Below are 6,075 nucleotides of genomic sequence, written 5' to 3'. Positions count from 1 at the left end.
GCAGACCTGGGTTCAAGTCCCACTTAGAAGTCTGTCTTTGGAAACCTAATTACAGCTCTGGAGAGATCGAGAGACCTGGATTCGCGCCAAGGTTGGTATTGTGTGAATGAGTGTCGATAATTAGATCTGCACATCCATTCAGCCACGCAGACGTTACGCTTTGGAAAATGACTTCATTCACCCCGAATCATTTACGCTCACATTCATCTGCCCTGATTCCCTCAGCTATCAACGCAGCCATTCCCGTACAAGCTCATTCAGCGCTCCCATTCACCCATCCACCCAGCCGCCCTACACCCATGCACACGCAGGCACCCGCTCAACCATTGACCCATCCACTCGCACCCATTCACCCGTCCATTCACACAATAACGACCGCGCTACATTTGACCCCAGATCTGCCGCGTTGACAACCAGAAGCTCTCCACACCACAGAGACACCGGCTCTGGTCAGAGGATGTAATTGACGTTACAATTCCCTTGACGTTGCTGTGCTTCTTATCCAACACGTCCACGGAGAAGCCTTCTCCGGGAATGAACCCCTGTCTCCATATGGGATGTGAACCACAGCACACCCTTCTGCACCGTGTTGTCTAGTCGGGTGTTATAAACTGACAATCCAGTCATTGTGACGTTGTAACATTTACAAATAGAGATTATGTGGTGATACCCATGGGCAGGACTGGGAGTCCTGGTTCCAAAGGACGATAGCCAAAAGGCTCTCTCCGCCGAGCCCCCATGACGGCTACAGTGATGGCTCTACCTGGTCGGGGAAGATCAGCAACCGCTCTCTCTTCATCACAAGTCATGACATCGATACGTTTCCACCTCACTTAGGTTTCCGTGGGAACGCTATTAGCGGGTAGCCGTTGAACCCGAGTCGCCAGGAGTGATAACCAAGAGCTCTCTCCGCTGAGCCCGTCTCAACTCACCGTAGCCCACTCTGGACGAGAAGCGCCTGCGTGGGCGCCAGACGAACCACCGTTTGATGCGGTTAACCTTCGTGGCCAACAGCAACCAACCAGAGTTCTGATACGACTACAAAGCGTTTGGAGAGCGCGGAGCCATCGCCTCACGACCCAAAGGCAACGTCGATGTTGAACCCTGAGCTGTATCACCGCAGCCCGGACGACGGACTGAGGGTTAACACGTGGCTGAAGGGAGGTGATACGCTTTGATGCTCTGGATAAAGAAGGAGCAGAGAGACGCAGGGGGAGCGTAATGGTGATAGGGGGGGGGGGGGGGGGGGGGGGATGGGGCGCGGTTAGCATGTTTGGGCTTTGTTCTGAGCGATGATCCTCATACATCATCCAGCCATCAGCCTCGTGACAGCCAGCCAGCTGTGTCCACCTCAGTGTTCTGTCACAGCTCTGCCACTCGTCCATCCATCATCTCATTATCGTCGTCTTAGGGAAAAATGACATTGGCGAATTAGGCCTATTGGAACGGACCCACCGCACACACACGATACCCGCCCCGCACACGATACCCGCCCCTTTGCGCTCGGTGCGCTGCAGCAGGTGATTATTGCGATGACAACAATAAAAAACAACCTAATTGGCCCGCGTTGCTCCTTTACAGCGAGTTCTCCCGCTCGGGTTGTTGTTGTCTGTCGGCGGCCATTAAAGAGCGCTTGATTCATGGCGAGACGAGGTGCAGCCCCGTGTCCTGTCTCCCTGGTTCTACAACCCGATCAATGGATCCCAAATGGCGCCCGCTGACCCAAAACACTGCGATCGATGCGTCGCATCTCAGATAGGCACCTCAGCTACCGGGGTCAATACGGCCAAATGAACATTGAACATTGAGCATTGAACATGTCAACTGGGGAGCAGAAAGTACAAATACGATGTTTACCCGCAGTGGAACGGTTGTATCGGGTAAATACAGATACACACATTTCAGCTCCTTTACACCGATTTCACACTCCCATGCAGGTCACGTTCTGGAGCAATATTAGAGCATGGCCTCTATTCACAGCGTTATGAATGTGTAGGTTATGAATAGGGTATGTATTTTATTCTCTATGCAGTTCACATTGTAGACTTTTCTCTGCTACTCAGTGGATCGATGTGTGCGAACAGGACATTGTATCCAGGAATACTAGTACGAGAATGAGGAGTAGGGAGCAGGTAGAAAGAAGGATGCACGGTTGAGGTTCGAAGGCTGGAAAAAACACACATAGCTTTTTGCTGAGATTGGAATGCTGTCCTGGCAGACGCAGGTCTACCATTTTCCAATTACTCACACACATACGCATGCACACACAGACACGCACACCAACGCACACGCATTCACATACATGCAGACCAACGACCAAAGAAGATGACCTTCAGATGTACACAAAACACACACACACACACACACACACACACACACACACACACGCACGCACGCACGCACGCACGCACGCACGCACGCACGCACACAGACAGACAGACAGACAGACAGACAGACAGACAGACAGACAGACAGACAGACAGACAGACCACACACACACACACACACACACACACACACACACACACACACACACACACACACACACACACACACACACACACACACACACACACATTTCCAAACAATTAAAGCCTGAAGGTTTGGACAGAAATTTTCTCACAATTATAAATGCTAATTAGAGTCAACTTGTTTCATGTGAAAGTCAACTGTTTTGTACATTCACATTAAAATGCAACTGCATACATATTTGGGTTTTACAATAAATATTTTACTCCTATGTCCATAAGCATTAGTTGCAAAAAGACAGTCTCAAATCTAAAATTGGCTTGCGAACTGTTGAATCTGCATTTGTGTTTCAAGTGACACACTTCTCAGATACACATTGACAGGTGTCTGAGATAATCCAATTTTCTCTCTTGAATTTTGAGGCAAATTTGGTGGTGTTTCTGGTCTGCGGTCCAAACACTCATAACAACCGATGGCTCGTGTCTACTGAGGTTTCTTCTTTTCCGTGGTGGATTGCGTAGACATAAAGACATAAACGCAACCCTGGGTTGGATGTCCGCACTGCAGGAGCTGGAGCTTGTGGATAAAAAGCACTGCACGCACTTTAGCCACGTTTCACGTGTTTCAACCGTTTCCTCATAGTCAATGGGCACATTTTTGATTGACAACCTATTTTTTGTCTTATTAAACTCATTTAAATCGACATAAGATAATTATATATATATTTTAGGGATTGGAGCAAAATGTGAAGCTTGGATCATAAATATGTTAGCATTTTCACAAATCTATGCTCATTAAGTTAACTTTAACAAACACACAAGTGGACGTCTTTTCAAACTTAGTTATTACGAGACAAATCTCTCTCCATATGGCGGGCCAGGCGGCCTCCATAAAAAATGGCTAAGAAAGATTAGAAAGTGTTCCTGCTGCCTCCTTCCTGTCGGGGTTGCTGCGTGTCTCCGGAGGGGTACAGGGTAGGGTGCTGCTTTTAATGGGTGCTGCGTGACTCCCACCAGTCGCAGTGCCAAGGATCACCAGAGGGAAACACAATTCTGAGAGCACACACGCCCACACCGGCACCGACCGTTTCTATGTCCGTGTTTGAGGTCGTCTCTCGTTGTGGGATTATCACTTTTTTTTCCAGTGTCAGCAATGACTTATCCCCAGGAAAGGAGCCACTGGGGCTCCATGGACGGCGCTAAACACAGACATTCACAGTGTCACAGTGGCACACATTTTAGGACATACTTTGACCATTTCCGTTGGTTCAGGAGTCTCGAGTTCATTGAATACAGAGAAGTGGTGTGTTTCTAAACTGGTGGAAACGTAAGGCTTGTCCGATGTGGGCTCTCTAGTGTGTGTTTGTCCCGAAGACCGAAACATGCTAAATACATATGTTTACACAGTGTGTGGGTGTGTTTGTTGTTTTCCCTCTCCTGCGTGTGTATTTGCACATTCAAACTGCATACGGTTATATATTTATATCCATATATCCATGTTTGTGTATCTATCTGTTTCCCGCCACACTAATGGCGCTTGCACCGTCAGTGTGATCACAAGCAACCAGCCCTTCCACCGGGCCCCGTGTTGACGGGCCCCTGAGTGGGGGGGCCACGCGGTACAGCGCCGGGTCAGACAAAGCCCCATCCACTGTTTCATTATTCATTGTTCTCATTTTGCAGCCAGAGATTCATTTCTTCCAGGAAGTCATCTAGAAAGCATTGAATGCCCATTTCCTGATGGCCCGCGGGAGCTGGGGGAGGGGGAGGGTGGGCGGGGGAGAGAGGAGTAGATGGGGGAGAGGTGTGAGGGATGGGTGCATAGAGGGAGGAAACAGAAGAAAGACAAATAAATCCTGCCTCTCCGTGAATCCAGAGTTATCCTTTTCACGTTTGTGTTACTGAACACGGTGGTGCAAGCGTGTGTATTCATCAAATGCAAATCAAGGGCGTCGAAAAGAACCCATTAAAGAAATGAAGATGAGCAATGGAATAGGGGAAGGAAATTAGAGAGGCAGAGAGTGATAGAGGGAGAGGGAGGGAGGGAGGGAAAGAAAGACAGAGAGAGAGAGAGAGAGAGAGAGAGAGAGGGAGAGAGAGAGAGAGAGAGAGAGAGAGAGAGGGAGAGAGAGAGAGGGAGAGGGAGAGAGAGAGAGAGAGAGAGAGAGAGAGAGAGAGGGAGAGAGAGAGAGAGAGAGAGATGGAGAGAGAGAGAGAGAGAGAGAGAGAGAGAGAGAGAGAGAGAGAGAGCATGCTCATCCAATGACCACTGAAGTGTGCTGTCGTCATTCCGGGGCGAGCTATCTATTTCAGTTATTTATTTTGGTTCCATTTTTTTTTATTGCGAGGGTAAAGTAGGTGCTGCGGTTCCTTCGCGAGCAGCCTGTGAATTGATACGCACCGCTGATAAAATAGCTGTCCCAAAAAGTTGTACCCGCCTTTTTGCGCGCGAGAACCTCACAGCTGGGTAACCGATATGCGGGCTTAGGTGCACGGTGGGTGGGGGATGGGCGTCGAAGGGGAGGGGGGGGGGAGGAAGCCAGCATTTTCTGTTGTAGAAAAGAGTGTGAATTTGATATCAATCAAAGTCACATTGAAAAACAAGTGGGTTGATATGGTGATACACCTGCCCGCGTAGGCCTGCGGCCCCGGGGGGGCCCTGCGGTGAGGGGACAGGGCGGGGGGGTGGTGGTGAGAGCGAGGCCTTCCTGACATAGTGCTCGTATTGGATCCATTATCTGAGGCTCGCCTTCAGAGGATGACACCTGCTCGTTCTGACGCTACTCAGGAGTATTGATCCCGCTGCACCACATTTTAGAGGCAAACTCTGCCCAAGGTGACACTAAAACACACCAGAGAGAGAGAGAGAGAGAGAGAGAGAGAGAGAGAGAGAGAGAGAGAGAGAGAGAGAGAGAGAGAGATGGAGAGAGAGAGAGAGAGAGAGAGAGAGAGAGAGAGAGAGAGAGAGAGAGAGAGAGAGAGGAGAGGGAGAGGGAGAGAGAGAGAGATAGAGGGAGAGAGAGAGAGAGAGAGAGAGAGAGAGAGAGAGAGAGAGAGAGAGAGAGAGAGAGAGAGAGAGAGAGAGAGAGAGAGAGAGATAGAGAGGGAGAGAGAGATAGAGAGAGAGAGGGAGAGAGGGAGAGAGAGGAGAGAGAAAGAGAGAAAGAAATCGTAATCCTTCCTTTTTGAGATCTAGTTTGAAAAAGCCCTCTTGGCTAGCTAATTTAATCCCTGTGCTAAAACAATCTAAAGTTTGATTCGATTTTGTACCTCCACCAATATATATATACCACCTGAAAATATTATCCAAACACAACATGAAATGGATATCACTGTATCTGTCTGTATGTCCATCGCTCACTTTGTATTGTATTGTAAGCTATTGTAAATGACCATGAGCCATGACCTTGGACTGGAGGTGATGAGTAAAAGGCTGGACACTGTAAGAAATGTCGAAAAGCAATCCGGAAAGTAAAGAATGTATTTCATACATAACTCAATCCACCTCATGTTTCATCCTGTGAAAGTCGTCACAGACCCGATGTCTGTCGAGGAAACTTTAAAGAAAAATCTTTTGAGTTGTGCTTTTTGGTTGTCTGTGTTGATT

This window comes from Gadus macrocephalus, chromosome 22, assembly GCF_031168955.1.
Source record: "Gadus macrocephalus chromosome 22, ASM3116895v1".
In the NCBI taxonomy this organism is placed as follows: Eukaryota; Metazoa; Chordata; class Actinopteri; order Gadiformes; family Gadidae; genus Gadus; species Gadus macrocephalus.
The sequence above is the reverse complement of the archived record's forward strand: the minus strand, read 5'-3'. Positions refer to the sequence as shown.